General features: G+C 32.3%; 1 protein-coding gene across 1 annotated transcript in view; it reads right to left on the bottom strand.

Annotated features, from left to right (window-relative positions):
* Positions 1-17918, bottom strand: part of tinc (transmembrane protein tincar) — a 72482-nt gene extending 54564 nt beyond the window's left edge. Inside the window, exon 1 of the mRNA XM_075288846.1 lies at positions 17523-17918. The gene's annotated coding sequence lies outside the window, so the exon portion shown is untranslated. The remainder of the gene's footprint in view (positions 1-17522) is intronic.
* Positions 17919-18220: the final 302 nt, after the last annotated feature.

Below are 18220 nucleotides of genomic sequence, written 5' to 3' on the forward strand. Positions count from 1 at the left end.
AAACTGAATACAAAGTTTTGCACAGGTGCCAAGAAGTCCTGGGCACAATAAGAAGCACAGGAAATAGGAAAACTGGAATTGAATTAAAGAAGTTTTTTTATGTGATTCCAATGTCACACACCTCATACCACACAACCATACAAAAGACATACGCCCCATTCAATCACCATATGTTTTATGGCTCACAGTTGCCCAACTAATTCGTAAGTAAGGAGAGTAGTAAAGTGATCTAGGCGAAGAAACATATTTGCCAGTTAAATACGAAACTGTTGTAGTGGTGTATTTAATATATAAAAGGATAATATTTTATAAAATATGTCTGTCCATGTCCATACTATGCATTCAGCCTGTAGTTCGTCCTGTTTTGAGCATTGTCTTCAAAATAAAACAAACCACCACCAAATCAATCAAGAGCTTAGTCGCCAAGAGCCATTTCGGTAAATATAATTTCATTGACCGCTAAAATTCTCTGTACATATCACTCCTGATATGCATAAAGACCTTGCATTAGTAGTATTCACTTAATTCACCCTAGGTTTTTTTCGTCTCCTCTGAATTGTGGACTCAATTCCATATGACTCATACAATAGCCATTATGACTATGGAATCTGCAATAGTGGCGCATTTCCATATAAATTTGTCTTCTATTCCATTTGAGTAAGAAATTCAAGGGAATTGAATTGGCACATCGAAGAAAGGGAGGAAACCACGCCGATGCATATGACATACATAAAAATAGTTGTAATTACTACCGACATATTTCATCTACAAATGGAGAACGGGGAACAGAGTTTTGATGCAAGTTCGAAAGTTAGAACATTGTTAGTCATCCATGTAAATCCATCCCACCCACCCTTAAAAATTCCATAGGGAAGTGTAAAATACACCACACGAATGTGCAAATATATAGGAAGTGAGTGGGGGAAACTTATCTATATCTCTTTGAATGTATATATCTGAAAATTGTAAGTTTTACTCTCTCAAAAGGATTCAAGTTTCTTTAAAAAGTACAAATAATAATAAATTACCCCATAAGTTGTCGTTAATATTTGAGCATTCTTGCAGAATACTCTTGGAATAATATCGACAAAATCATGTTTAAAAGTCATCGTAAATCCAGGCGAAATGTTTATTTTATGTTCAATATCCACATGGGAAATATAGTTTTTTTTTTGTCAAACGGGTAGAACAAAGTTTCCCATTTGCTTTATGCTGTAAAAAAGAAGAAAACTAAAGAATTTTTTGTGAAAACAAAAATAGAATAAGGCAGAAAAAATTGCCCGTTCTTAATATCTGCTACTGAACAGAGAATGAAGTCTCTGTTCACTGTTTGGTGTTCGGTCGAAGCAGGGATTGAACTCACTACCCTTTGTATGGCAACACGGACATGCTAACCATTACTCCACGGTGGCCTACTAAATGTATCGTTCTGTTAAATAAAGTTTTTTTTTGACATAGGCTCGTAGGCGCCCAAAACTATGCTATATAAATATAACTGCTTAACTGTATGAGTTGTAGAGCTCGACCGAAGTATCGGCTTCGGCATTCGACCAAAAATCGATAATCGGCCACGAATCGGCCTTCGGCTTTAAGAGGCCGATTAACCGAAGCTTTTTGAATAATTTCTTTCATATTGAATTATCCTGGTGCTGAATTTGTCTCAGTCAAAACGCCCAGTACAAATAAAACGTAAAAAAATATATAAAAAATCTTTTATTGTCATTATAATATCAAACTACTGGACTGAATTATCTTTTATTGTTGTATTTATGCTCGAGCTCTAATGTGTTGCTTATGCGATAATTGTCGTAACTGACAATGACAGTTACGTAGCCCAGTGGATACACACAAATTTTTAATGATTCAATCACGAAATTAATTGATCCAATTAATTTTTAATTGAAATGTCTTCAATCACGAAAATGTTTTAATTGGGCATAACTAATATTTGATCAAAAAATTAATCAATTAAAAATGTAATTAATGTCGATTGCAAAACTCATTTTCTTAACTGACTTTGTGTTTTTATTTTGATTAAAAATTTATTGAATTAAAAATCTAAAAAAAAATTAATTGTATCAATTAATTTTTAATTGAAAAAATTTTCAGCTTCAATTAACCTTTTAATTGAAAATATTTTTAGTGTGTTGGCTTACAGAGTGTATGGCACCCGGTTCGATTCTCCGTCCAGGCGAAAGGTAGAATTTAAAAAAAGAATATAAAATCAAATAATTTCTTCTACATTGGCATGTACTACCGAAAAAGGTGCTTAGAAAAACATAAAAAAAATCTTGGTAGAGGGAAAGATGGGAGTGAAGATGCAATTAGCAAGAAAATAATTTTTAAGTTAGTCTTTATGAAATTGTTGTTTTATTCGTCCAAAGTTGCTTGAAGTCTTTGGCCATTTTTATGTGTTACAAATTAGGCCTTTGGCATTCCATATTAATATAATTCCTGCAATGGTATCAGAATAATGGAAATGTTTTCAGCATATTTAAAAATTCTCTCAATGTAATTTCAATTGGTCCTTTGATACCCTAATTATACACTTTTTCCAGTAAATCATTAACGTTAAAGCACCTGGCATTAGGGTTTCAGAAGGAATGTTGCCAAAAAACAAGTCGATAATGGTGTTAATTAGTCCACAAATAATATGAATAGCATGTTTCCTTATTGCTATAGCAAAAAAACTTAACATACAGCACTAGCTTCCCCCTTTGAGCAATCGTGTTCAATGAAGATGAATTTAGTGGAAACGAGAAGAATGAAATCCTGTCATGTTAGAAGAAATACAGAAATAAGGAGTAACTGGAATCAATTATGGGGCTCAGTGCTTTGCTCTTTTCATTTTTATGCAATGAGGCATCCCTTGAGTTAAGTCTTCGTTTTTTCGACAACATGTGGCCGGCTGCCTACATCTACGTTCCGTTTGTGATATATGATGATATTACCAATATGTATGCTTGAAGAGATAAGATACCTGGGAATTTATTTTACAAAACAAAATTGTTCGATCATTTTGTGTGGTTATAATGCCTTCTCAGATTTACTACACATCCATGGCCATTGTGAGAGCAGGTGCAAAATATAATTTTTGGTGCCCATGATCAAGAGCTAAAAACTTAGCAAAGGGTTTCACTTGGGCATTCTCTACCTGGACCGGTTTGCGGCAGTTGTTCATTTTTGGTATCTTTGATTTGAGAGCCACCTGCCATATATAAAGCTTTCGTTTTTTGCCAAAGTTGTTTATGCTGCTTTATATTCAATCTGCTAAGATGGGCTTCCCAACCCGAGTGTTACCTTGCTTGGCTCTTTACTTTATTTATAAAAGACTTTGGATAAGCTTATATATGTTGGATACGTTTAAAACCACAACCATACCTTTTTCGTATTAGGGAAAAATGAGCAATAAGAGGGGCTTTGTTGCAATCAGAACAGATGGTCGTCGTCCTCGTAACTCGTCAATCATTGAAGAGGCATTGTTTGAATATACATTGGAATTTTTGAAAATCTCTAAATTCATTCACACACCCTCAAAAAAAATCGCCTCTCTAACATATGTTCCAAACATATTTTGCAGGAAGCATATATATTATTGGATACTGCCGAAACATTAATATGTTTGTTTAATGTGAACATATTATATGTTTGGAAGCATTTTGAGCCCAAAAATATTATATGCTTAGAATAATTTTCCCCAACGAAGATTGTGCTCGTTCCCTAACATAATTTTCACATCCACGAATTTTTTTGGTTCTTGGCACCTTTTTCTGTAATACAAATAATGTTGAAGAAATTATTCAATTTTATAATTTTTTTAAATTTCACCTTTCGCCTGGACGGAGAATCGAACCATACAGTTTGTAAGCCAACACACTACCACTGAGCTACGTAGCTGTTATAGTCACCAGTAGACAATTATCATTATAAGTTAAATTTATATAGCATGGTTTGCAGCGCCCACGAGCCCATGCAAACATAACATTATTTAACAGAAACACACATGTGTTGGCAACGTGGAGCAGTGGTTAGCATGTCTGCCGTACACGCAAAGGGTCGTGGGTTCAATCCCTGCTCCGACCAAACACCAATTGTTTTTTTTTAATTTACACATTTATATTTATACTATATTAAATTTTTATAATGAAACATCGAAACGTGGGTTATTAAAGATTTACAGTCAGAAACAGTGCTTGATATAAACGAAATGGACTGAGCTTTTGGATAAAATATTATTTTTTATTGCAAAAATAACAATTTTGTAATAAAAGTTTGAAATTTTGGAAGTTATTCAAAAACTCTAACAAAAGAAGAACGAGTCGAGTATAAACATACATAAATAATTTTATAATATACACATAAATTTATTTAGGCGTGAACAGTTTTTTACTAGCATTTAACACCATTTTAAATGCATTTAATACTTATCATGTTTTGTACTTAATTTAATTTTTAACTTTAAGGCCGGTATTAAGTTGGCATTATCGCTCTAAAATGACCCTGTTTTGCCTTTTACTTTTCTTTAATAATTCATTCTAAAGAAAATAAACTTTTTCAAATGTTTTAGCTGCAAAACTCGAACATAATGCCCGCTTTTATATTTGAAGGTGTCCGTCAACTCCTCTTGGACTACTTATTAATAAAGAGGAACTAAACTTTGTTCTTATACATTTTACTGTTTAGTTTTTCACTATTTCCTCCTTTTTTCATTTTACTGTCCCAACTCTAAAAAGAGTATAATGCCCTTTCGTTATTTTTATGAATATCCCTTTGTAATTTGTGTATATTTTCCATCGTTTTTTTTTTTAATTTCCTTTGCCTGAATATTTTGACGTACTCCTCGTACGTTCCGGTTTCTTTTAACGAACCACGAAAAATAGTGTACCCATAACGCCATAATGATAAACAAAACACATGTCCACACATACGTAAAATGCTGCTTTCAAGACGAAAAAATCTCTATTCTCTTTATTCCGAATACTCATTCTAATATTCAAATTAAACAATATTTAGACTTAAGCATATAAAATTTTTGGCCTTATCATAAAGCACTTTCCGAAACAACATATAAGCGGTTTCACAGAAATTGCTCCCTTTTGATTCTCTCGCTGTGTTAATTTGATATCTATCGTCAACCCTCCCGGTTTCTATCTCTATTTGTCGCTCTCTGAATAAAATATCACAACATATATATGTTTATTCGAAATTTGTAAAATTATATATGTTTACATTCACACATATATTTTTTATGAAACATGTATGCCCCAAACATAATATATTCTAAAATATTAACATATGTGTTCCAAACATTTAGTGTTAGTTTGGGAACATTACATGTTTGCACTTAAATATATTGTGTTTAAAAATTGTGCCCGAAACACATTTTTTTTATATCGAAACATATGAAAAACATATTTTTCTAACAGTGCATGAACGGTTTAATTACTGCTACTAATTTTAGAAGAGTACAAAAAATATAATGCAATAAAAAAATTGTTTTTGCAAGGAAATCATTTTAATTTAAATCTCCATCCATCTTTTTCCAACAATTCCTTCTTCTACTTAATTATCCATGCATAGAGAAGGATCACCTCAAACATGTTTCAAGAGGAAATATAAAGGTCGAATAAAAAAATTGTATTTATGGATGGGGAACAAGGAACATTTTTGCCGCAAAAATGTTATTTTCTCGCCAACAATAAAATCAGATACATAATTTACGATAAAAAATCATTGTTGCGACAAATATGTTAATTAAATTAATTAAATTTTAATTTAATTTAATAATGGAAATTTCAAATATTTTTTTGAAACATCAAGACAATGTTCTCCTAATATTGTTTCGATAATGCACTCATACCCCTGCTGGATATTAATCAATAAAATTAAGACCAAAGATATAGAGCTAAACCAGTGGCCCATATTTTTCAATGCGTTTAGCCATTCTGCCACCCCCGCACTTATAGATATAGTATGTAGTTTAGTTTGTTCGGGGATTTTCTAACTTCTGGTCTTATTGATTTAGTTGTTACTCAACTATATGGCCCAACTGTCCGCCCGTCGTTCGTCCCATTGTCATTTCTTGCATTTAATTGCTTTCAGCATGTTTTGTATTGCTGATATGGTTTGTATTGGATGTCCCCTTTTTGTTCTCTCTTTTGCCCTCTCTCTTGCTCCGGCTCTCTCCTCAAATTCTTCCTTGCTTTCTTCACCTTGACTATTCTTCTTATTTGAAAACTCTATTCGAAATGCGTAACAACAAAAGTTTCTATTGAAATAAAGGTCGCTTTAACTACAGATTTGTGTGTGTGTGTGTGTGTGTGTGAGCGTAGGTTTGTGTATGTAACTGTTTGTTTATTCATTGAGTAGAAAACGAATAAGTCCTTTTTTAATATTTTGGGGATGGTTTTCACGTTACCTTTCCTAAAGGTCACTATAAGAAATACAGCACAAAACAAATCGGGAAAATAAATACAATCAATAATAGTTGATGTACAGAATTTCAATTCGATTTGAATTGCGGTTGGTTGCCTACTCAACTTCATGTGAGAGGGAGTCCATCATCATCATCATTAAGTGTGCCTTGATTTCTTATTAAGGTGCATGGATAAAGTGTGAGTTTAAATTGGGAAATTCTACAATGAATTGAAATTGTTGTGTATTAGAATACCACAGGCCACGTATAATTCGTATGAAGCCTGTACCGAGCCCATTTATACGGTTCAAAGTTTATGATAAATTAAATTGAAATGTGGCCAAGAATATTAATAACTTATGAAATTTTTATCTCAACATCATTTAAAACAATTAATGTTATCAACTTTTTTGGGTCTTGACACTGCTAATGCAAAATGATAACATTTTGGGGAATGGTGAGAACGTTATTTTAATTCTTATGCACAGAATAAATATCGCCATAATATATCAAATAAAAAAGTTGATTCAAGTTAAAAACGAAATTAATTAAAAATATTATTAAAATATTAATATTATTCCAAATAATATTTTAATTTTAATAAAAAATATTTAATTAAATTTTTTAGGAAACAATTACTATTCATAGATTCATTGAATTTAACTCTTATAAAATTACAAGAAAATAATGTCATCAGAATTATTGTATAAATAAATACAATAAATAATTGATTAAACAATCAATTAATTTTCTCGACCAACATCAATTAATTTTTTAATTGAACAAAAATGAATTAAAAGAACCGAAGAAATCATTTTTTATTTCTAATTAAATTTATCATGCTTTCATTTTCGTTATTGAAGAAATTTCATTCAAAAAATTAATTCGGTCAATTAATTTCGTGATTCAAAGAGTTTATCTTATTTTAATTTGGTGCCGATGCTGAACTGAAGACATAATAATTTTTCTTTTCTTTTTCAAGAAAATTTGGTATTTAAAAAAAAATTGAATTCCTTAGCGCATTACGAGGTTCAAGATGGATACATTTTTGGTCATATTTACTAGTTTTAGGAAATTCTGAACTACTTTACGCGAAATTCGAATCTAGTAGAATTGTATACTTTATTTGTCTCCTAATGAAAATATTTATGTTTAAAAAATTGAATTTAACTCTTATAAAATTTCAAGAAAATAATGTCATCAGAATTATTGTATAAATAAATACAATAAATAATTGATTAAACAATCAATTAATTTTCTCGACCAACATCAATTAATTTTTTAATTAAACAAAAATTAATTAAAAGAACCTTATGAAGATATTTATGTTTAAGAAAATTTTAAATTTCCAGACTTTTAGAAATTTGTATTTTATTTAAAAGTTTCTATTTCATACAAATTGGTCTTCTAATGAAATTAATTATGTTTATAAAATGTATACAATTATCTACGATTTTAGACATTTTTAGTTAAAAGTGTACGCCCTAGATTGTCGTCTATCAGGTTTTAAATATGTCCATTTTAATCCCGAATCTCCTAAATAAGTTAAAAATTGCCATGACTGCAAAATGTGTTTCCACATATATTAGAAAAATGATATCCAAAGCTTAGAGATGAAAAATCTTTGTAATAACAATAAAAGTTTTATGCAAATACCGTAAATAATCCCACTGTGCCACTACCGATTCCCTTTTTGCCTTTGCCACACTTTTTCCAGTTTCAGTCATTAATGTTACATTGTCAATATTATGGTGGTTTTTATTGTCGATAATAAAGGGGAACCTTAACTCAATTACGGCGAATGCAACGACAGCGGCAATGACAACGATGATGATAATGACAACGATATACATACATTACATGTAAAACAAGGACACAGACACCGTGTTGGAGGACCCACCCATACACATACACACCCCTATTTAGAGACACTGTTATAAAAATATTACCGTTAAAAGCCTCCTAACATCTCCAGTCGGAAGGCAAAGAAGTCAAATTATGGAAAATGTCAGTGGGAAACCTTTCGATTTCAGGCATTGTCATGTCGATGGCATATTAAAATTTTGTGCCACAAGTCGACAACATCAATATACGAGATCCTATATTAGAAACTGCCAAAGGCAAACGGGAGTTTGTTTTGATACTTTTTCTTTTCCAAACTCATACCAATACGCATACAGTCTCGAGCATAAATATTCGCAGACATCTTATATCATCCCGGTATAATAAATTTGCAAAATATGTAACGCCAGGAAGGAAATGAGATAGACATCTAGTATTTTGTTGACAAATCTATTCAGTATTACGTCCTGATCCATGTACCGGTATAATTAAAGTGCCAATATACATATATAAAAACGAGTTTTATATCTCTCATATTACTCGATTTGTTCTAAATGAAGCAAATATCGAAAGCCGAAAAATCTTCTTATTTTAAGTCGAAGTCAATTTATTGACATTTCGTAATTTTCAAAATGTAGTACAAAATTGTCTTGTTGGAATTAGAAATTGGCCAAAATCTAATAATCATACACCCTCAAAAAAATCGCTTTTTTAACATATGTTCCAAACATATTTTGCAGGAAGCACATATATTATTGGATACTGCCGAAACATTAATATGTTTGTTTTATGTGAACATATTATATGTTTGGAAGCATTTTGAGCCCAAAAATAGTATAATAGATTGATTGTGCTCATTCCCTAACATACTCGTAATTTTCACTTCCACGAAATATTTTAGTTCTTGGCACCTTTTTCTGTAATACAAATAATGTTGAAGAAATTATTCACTTTTATAAATTTTTTAAATTTTACATTTCGCCTGCACGGAGAATCGAACCGAGGACCATACGGTTTGTAAGCCAACACACTATCCACTGGGCTACGTAGCTGTTATAGTCACCAGTAGATAATTATTGTTATAAGTTACATTTATATAGTATAGTTTGCAGCGCCCACGAACCCACGTGGAGCAGTGGTTAGCATGTCTGCCTTGCATGCAAAGGGTCGTGGGTTCAATCCCTGCTCCGACCGAACACTTTTTTTCTTTTTTAATTTACACATTTATAGTTATACTATATTAAATTTTTATAATGAAACTTCGAAATGTGGGTTATTAAAGATTTATAGTCAGTAACAGTGCTTGATATAAACGAAATTGACTGATTTTTGGATAAAATATTATTTTTTTTATTGCAAAAATAACAAATTTGTAACAAAAAACTGTTTTTGGTACAAAACTTTAAAATTTGGAAGGAATTCAAAAACTCTAACAAAAGAAGAACGTGGAGTCGAGTATAAACATACATAAATAATTTTATAATATAAACATAAATTTATTTAGGCGTGAACAGTTGTTTACTAGCATTTAACACCATCGCTCTAAAATGCCTTTTATTTTTCTTTAATAATTCATTTTAAAGAAAATAAACTTTTTAAATTGTTTTAGCTGCAAAACTCGAACTTAATGCCGGCTTCTATATTTGAAGGTGTCCGTCAACTCCTCGTGGACTACTTATTAATAAAGAGGAACTAAACTTTGTTTTTATACATTTTACTGTGTATTTTTTCACTATTTCCTCCTTATTTCATTTTACTGTTCCAACTCTAAAAAGAGTATAGTGCCGTTATTTTTATGAAGACCCCTGATTTCTTTTAACGAACTAAGAAAAAATTGTGCCCATAATACCAAAATGATAAACAAAATACATGTCCACACATACATAAAATGCTGCTCTCAAGGCGAAAACATATGCTGTTTGTTTTTCAAATGTCTATTCTCTTGGTTCCGAAAGTCCATTCTCTTTATTCAAATTAAATAATATTTAGACTTAAGCATATCAAATTTTTGGCCTTATCATTTGGCCTTGATACTTTCGCTGTGTTATGTTGATATTTTTCGTCAACTCTCCCGGTTTCCATCTCTATTTCTTTCCCTATACTCTCTCTGTCGCTTTGAATAAAATATCACAACATATGTATGTTTAGTCGAAATTTGTAAATTTATACATGTTTGCATTCACACATATGATTTTTATGAAACATTCATGCCCCAAACATAATATATTCTAACATATTAACATAGATGTCCCAAACATTTAGTGCTAGTTTAGGAACATAACATGTTTGCACTTAAATATATTGTGTTTTAAAGTTGTGCCCGAACACATTGTGTTTATATCGGAACATATGAAAAACATATTTTTCTAACAGTGTAGAAATTAAAGTATGTCTATCGGTCAAAATAGACTTTTGAATTATTTCAAGTTCGGAAAGTTAATTTTTCGAAATTCGCACATAGATAGTTATTTTCTCTACAGTTAAAAAAATATTGACCTAATATGGAAGATTATACAACTTAAATTTTAGGACCCAAAATTTACGCAATGCTAAGGACAAAATTCTTTAAAACAATGACATTTTAATTAAAAGAAAGTTTATAATCCTTGTTTCAAAAAATTTTTTCATTAAATTTAGGACACAAATCTTGAAATTTTGCATCTCTCTACTGAAGTTGTAGATCTTTGAAGTAAGGCAAATTTTCCTTGAAATGAAGAAAAACATTTTTAATTTAAAGAAATCGTCTTTAACTCAACTGACGTATTGAATTTTTTAATTTAAGATAAAAACGCTTCAAATATAGGCTACAACTTATTTTAAGGATTTGCTTCTTTGGTTTAAAGTTTTTTTTTAGCATTAAGAAAGCTGTTTTTACTTTGAAGTACCTGGCATATTAATATATCGCAAAAAGAAAATAAAAACTCGATGAATGAGATTTGTGTCCAATTTTAATTTATTTGATCCTAGATTTAAAGCCAGGGAGGTCCGTAAAAAGTGTCTTTATTTTAAAGAAGTCGAACCTTTGGCTCGGAATCAATACCAAAATCCTTAAGGGAAGGTCAAAATCTTTGGATCCAACTAAACTTTTTTTGAGTGTACCAAAGCAAATATAAATAAAATGGGTGAAAGAAAATTGAAAATTTGAAATATCGACCTTCTCAATCCGATTGCATTTCCTAAGAACTTATGGCCAAAGTTTTCCCTTTAAAAATCCAAATTTATGTTATCACTCCTTTGACCTATGTATGAACAGTAATCATAGGTGATTGTATTCATTTGAAATACATATTTGGATTAAGTAGAAATTTCAGGTACTACTATCTAACATAAAAATATTCGTATCGTATGTCTGTTTACATTCTGCTGGGCAATGATGTTCTTAAAATCCTAGATCATACATGTATATTAAGGTTTGAGATTACTTTGATATATGCTTTAAATTTTTTTGTTCCCGGCATTTGGAGAAAGGATTTGGAGAAAGTTATTGGTGTGAGCCAACATACTCGTAAAGTATTGATGATATGTGACAACTATTTGCTCATATTGGTAATATGTGCTAAAGATAAATATTTGTGGATGCGCTAAAAAAAATTATATTTATACCCTGCGCCACACTGTGGAACAGGGTATTATAAGTTAGTGCATATATTGGCAACACCCAGAAGTAGACGAGATAGACACATGGTGTCTTTGGCAAAAATGCTCAGGGTGGGCTCCTGAGTCGATATAGCCATGTCCGTGAACACATTTTTGTAATCAAAGTCTAGGTCGCAGTTTTAGTAGAATCGACTTCAAATTTGGCACAAGTATGTGTTTTGGCTCAGAATAGATATAGCTCCCATATATATATTTCGCCCGATATGGACTTATATGGCCCCAGAAGCCAGAGTTTTACCCTAATTTGTTTAAAATTTTGCACAAGAAGAACAATTATTTTATTATTTAGATGTAGCTCCCATATATATCTTTCGCCCGATATGGACTAATAAGGTCCCAGAGTTTTACCCCAATTTGGTTGAAATTTTGCACTAGAAGTACAATTAGTAGTGTAGTCAAGTGTGCCAAATTTTATTAAAATCGGTTCAGATTTAGATATAGCTCCCATATATATCGTTCGCCCGATTTACACTCATATAACCACAGTGGCCAATCTTTTACTCCGACTTAATTGAAATTTTGCACAGGGAGTAGAATTAGCATTGTAGCTATGCGTGCCAAATTTAGTTGAAACCGGTTCAGATTTAGATATAGCTCCCATATATATGTTTTTCTGCTTTCGACAAAAATGGTCAAAATACCAACATTTTCCTTGTAAAATCGCCACTGCTTAGTCGAAAAGTTGTAAAAATGACTCTAATTTTCCTAAACTTCTAATACATATATATCGAGCGATAAATGATAAATAAACTTTTGCGAAGTTTCCTTAAAATTGCTTCAGATTTAAATGTTTCTCATATTTATACCCTTCACCACTACTGTGGTACAGGGTATAATAAGTTTGTGCATTTGTATGTAACGCCAAGAAGGAGTAATCATAGACCAACCTTTTAGTATACGGATCGGCTTAGAATTAAATTCTGAGTCGATTTAGCGATGTCCGTCTGTCTGTCTGTCTGTTGGTGTATTTTTGTGTGCAAAGTACAGCTCGCAGTTTTAGTCCGATTGTCCTAAAATTTGGTATAGGGTCCTGTTTCGGCTCAAAGACGATCCCTATTTAAATCGGTTCAGGTTTAGATATAGCTGCCATATATATTTTTCACCGATCTGGTCATAATTGGCGTGTATATCAACCGATCTTCCTCAAATTCCGTACATCCGAATATTTTATGAGTGTCGAAAAACTTGCAAAATATCAGCCAAATCGGTTCAGATATAGATATAGCTCCCATATATAGCTTTCGCCCGATTTACACTCATTTGCCCACAGAGGTCAATTTTTTGCTCCGATTTAGTTGAAATTTTGCATAGGGAGTAGAATTAGCATTGTAACTATGCGTGCCAAATTGTGTCTATAGATTTTGTAGAAGTCTATCAAATTCTGTCCAGATCGAGTGATATTTAAATGTATGTATTTGGGACAAACCTATATATATAGCCCCCAACACATTTGACGGATGTGATATGGTATCGAAAATTTAGATCTACAAAGTGGTGCAGGGTATAATATAGTCGGCCCCGCCCGACTTTAGACTTTCAACACACATATATTTATAAAGGGTAAGATTGTTTGGTAACATTGCAGACAAATGGCTCGATTATGAAGGTTTTTTACTCGATACAAAAGTTTAAAAATCATCTGTAACTACTGTTAAATATCATAATTGATATTTAACAGTAGTTACTCGTAGTAAGTCGCTTAGTCGAGAATTCAATTTTCGACTTTTGTATTACTAGCTCAGCAGATTTTTTCGAAGTGGCCGCAGCTACTATACCAATTTTTAAAAAGTTGCCGTTCCTTTTTATTTGGTTTTAACCATAGCTTGTAAGGTAACACAATACTCTAAAAACGTCATATTAATGTAAATGCTTACGTCAAATTAGTATAACAAACTATAACTGCTTGTAATTCGTGTGTGACAATAGTTGCACAGGGTTGATAGCAGATACTTCTTTGATCAAGGGTTCATTTAAATATGCAAGAATTTTAAAAGTGTCTCTCAAAACACTCTGTTTGATTGCGTCTATAAAACGGAGATTCCTTTCATTGTTATGAGAATAGAACTATGGTTTTGTCCCATTGATATGAGACAAATTTCCTTTCCACGCCAACAATTTTAGAATGTGACGACACACTTGTATCTAATTTGGTATAAATGGTTTCCGCTTCCGATCGTGACCAGTAGAATATTCGATTTTCGAGTTGAAAATCACTTTATTTTCGCGGTTACTTTTTCTAATATCGCTGCAGTTGACCCTAAAGTAAATCTTCCGGAGAAGCCCCAACTAATGTTTTTATCTCATACATAGATCTGACAAAGTCTAAAACTTCTTGCCATCATGAGTGAACCATAATAGACTACACCCATATTGCTAAAAATATATTGTTCATGTAGATTTTACACTGAACATCTATATTTTTCTCTATCAGAATGCTAAAATTAGCCTTGTACTTAAAAACTATCCTATGTTACATGACTCGCCAGCTAGACGTCTTCATGAATGAAAATGGCAAATGGAAATTTTTGGCATGCACGAGTATTTATAAATGAACTTAGCCAAATAAACAAATAAGTGAAGTTCCATTTTATAAAATACAAGTATATACAGCAGTAAGTTCGGCCGTGCCGAATTATAAATACTCACCACCATGAATTAAGTATAATAGTTTCCTTTGAAAAATCTTAGTCGTAGCGAGTTGATAATATATAGAATTTCAGGGTGTTTAATGACAGATATTCTCCTAAGCTGATCATTTCAACCAGTACGCTTCCTGAAGATGGTTAGGTTAAAGTAACAGCCCGATTTTATGACCCTAAAAAACCTCTAGATTTAAAATTTCAGACAAATTGGATAAAAACTACGGTTTACAGAAGCCCAAGAAGTAAACTCGGAAGATCGGTCTATATAGAGGACACACCAGAACATGGACCGATGCACACCATTTTCCAAAAACCTATTTATGGTCGACACCAAGAAGTAAAATGGGGATATCGGTCTATATGGGGGCTATACCAAAACATTGACCGATAGGCACCATTTTCGGCACACCTATTTGTGTTACTAAAGTACCTCAACATTTCCAATTTCAGTCAAATCGGATAGAAAATACGGTTTCTAGAAGCCAAAGACCCCAAATCGGGTGGTCGGTTTATATGGGGACTATATCAAAACCTGGACCGATATAGCCTGCAAACAAAAAACGAATCTGTGTCAGACGGACATGGTTATATCGTCTTAGAAGTTCTCCCTGATCAAGAATATATATACTTTATATAGTCGGAAATCGATATTTCGTTGTGTTACAAACGGAATGACAAACTTATTATACCCCCATCACCATTCTATGGTGGTGGGTATAAAAATATATATTTGTTTTAATTTAAATGGGATTAAAAAACAAATATGATACAGGCAAAGCAAAAAACAAGCGTTTGGAAAAATTGTATCGAAACATTGTTCTTTTGTTACAGGTTTTTGAATTTCTTCGAAAATTTCAAACTTTCAATTTCAGTTTTATCAAGCACTGTTCTTTTCTGATTTTATTAAGACACATTTAGAAGTTTTAAAGTAAAAATGTAATATAGTAGTATGCCGAAATCTTGCTTTCTTTCGAAATTTTTGCGCGTGGGCGCCCAAAATTATGCTCTATAAATTTAATTGCTTGACTGCTTGATGGCTATAGCGCTAATTATCGGTTGATGACAATAATAGCTATGTAACCCAGTGGATATTGTTTTGGCTTACAAACAGTATGGTCCGCGGTTCGATTAAAAACAAGTTTTTAATTTTTAGATAGTCGATATGAAATTATTTCCCTAAAAGAATCAACGTTTATCACAAAATATATATGCTTTTCTTCCAAACAAACTTCCTTACAGCAAAAAGCAAATATTTGTTTGTCTAAAATTTTGTTTTGAAGGAAATAATTATATTTTTCGTGTAGTATCCAAGGAAAAAAATCGTCGCAAAAAAAAGTTGTGAAAATGTTCTTTTTTGGATCGGGAAGTGGTGCCAAATTGGCGCAGAAGCGATGAATTTAACATGGACTTGTCATAGGACGGATGTCCATCATTTCAGCAGCCGCTGCACTGAATTTGCATCACATCTAGAATTTATTTAACATTTTTTTAAATAATTTGTACCATTTTATTAATTCTTAAATAAAATTTCTTAAATAAATTTCCCATTAAAAATTTGAAAAAAGCGAGTTATAGAAAAATTGACTCAAATGAAATTTCTGTGCAGTTAAAATAAAGAACATCTTTGGGAGGGCATTTTTGGAAGTTCTTTAAAAGTTGTGTCTTGAGAAGAACTTCCAAATTTTTTTTGCTGGGATACTAAGAGAGTAAGCTTTATTGTCTCTAAAGCCACTGGTCACAAAAAATCTTTAGAGGCGTTTTCGATAACAGAGACGAATCCATCAAATCGGAGGTTAGGAAAACGCATGTTAATGTGATTAAATATTGTTTAATCCAGAAGTTGTTTTAAAACAACCCAATGTACCATATTAAAGATACATATGTCCAATTTCTCCTAAAGCCTAGGTTTTGTCCAAATTCGAACAATGAAGTGATCGCATTTCGCAAAAGGAGATTTCGTGTGAACGTAGTAAAAATAGATTTTCGAAATCACTTTCTTGGCTTTGCTTTTCCCTCCTTCCACTAGATAAAAGCAAATATTTATACGAGCTCCTAACGTCGATGACACTCTCCTCACGCTTCCACAACAACAAGGGCTCTATACAACTAAAGAACATAAAGTTTGTAATTTTATATAAAGACAGGACCATGTCCACAAGCTATTGGAATTATTGATAAAGACGTATTTCAATGATGAATTGTATCCATTTCGAGAAGTATTTTTCCATATGATATCCATACGAATGTAAATCACCGACATTCCTATGCGAATATATCCCGAGTTCAGCAAATTTCATCGTTCCTCTTGTTGTTATTGTTATCGTTTTCATATTACCGTTAAACACAATGACAACTGAACAGCAATCAAGAGAGCGAATAGTGGGGAAGAAAATAACCAGTTAGTTCTCTTTCGCCTTTTCTCATCCCTTTGCAAATGTTAAAAAATATTGGCATGAATATGAAAGGTGATGTATGCGGCCTGACGGTGGGTGGTAATGGGAGATTGGCTGATTTCAACGCACGATACTGACTACAGACTGCTAGCCGTTAATTCAAGTCAGTATGTTGTAGACGATAATGCCACAATTTATCTCACCACTATAGATATAGATGTAAAATTGTGGGTGTATAGGCGGCATTTGTGAATATGAGGATGTGTTTGTGTGTGTTTTGTTTTACCGGTAAATTGCACAAACAGACGATGGGCCCAAAATGTAAATGCCGGCAAGTTTATCAAACAAAATGGATGGACGCTTTTCGTGGCGTGTTAAAGTTCGTATTTAAAACGACATACCTACACACAGGACCATTGCTGCTAGGACAATGTCTATTACATATGGTCAAATGTTGTTGAGATTTTGGAAGAAAAAGGCAAAATGTTGTCTACGTACATAATTGAACATACGAATTGGTTAGGCGTGAAGCTTTCCTATAAATCGAGAATCAAACATAAAGTGAAAACTTACCAGACATCCTGTGGGTAAATAATGCTCGATTTGATTCCATTTCAGTATCCACCATTAGGAATGAATATGCATTGTAGATACCGATGAACACTAGTCATTCTATTTAATCAAATTTATTGGCAGATATACACACACACTTTTACGCAAACACATTCACAATCAAGCTTTGGTTTATAAACGATTGTTTATTTTGAATTTCTTCGATGTTTTTGCTATAATCACAATTTCTTAAACATCCAATATGTTTTAAAATAGATAAACACACGCATATATAAATGTAAATTTTTCAATATTTATTAGTACCTATGAATTAGAGGTGTTTTTTTCTTGTTTCTTTTTCTTAAAGAGTTTTGCCCAGTCTAACCGACACACTGTCCGATACGTTACTTAGCACACCGACGTTAGACCAACGAATGAACGACCACTACTCATTGCATTCAAGTTGAACTTCGTTTGGTATCCGTGTGTTCTCTTTCTTTCTCTGTGCGCGCGCATGTTCATATTGTGGCGGCCAAACCGTTTTCCTGTTTCCTCCTACTTTAATTCAGAGTTGCAACGACGAAGTAACACTTGCAAGAGAATACCGCAAATAGAATAAGTAGAATTGAATGAAATTGCGCGAATTGAAAAATCTGGGTTTCCATTCCCTCGTTACGTTATAGACTTTTGAGTACCATTATCGCGATTGTCCATGGCGA

The sequence above is a fragment of the Haematobia irritans genome, chromosome 1 (genome assembly GCF_050003625.1).
Source record: "Haematobia irritans isolate KBUSLIRL chromosome 1, ASM5000362v1, whole genome shotgun sequence".
In the NCBI taxonomy this organism is placed as follows: Eukaryota; Metazoa; Arthropoda; class Insecta; order Diptera; family Muscidae; genus Haematobia; species Haematobia irritans.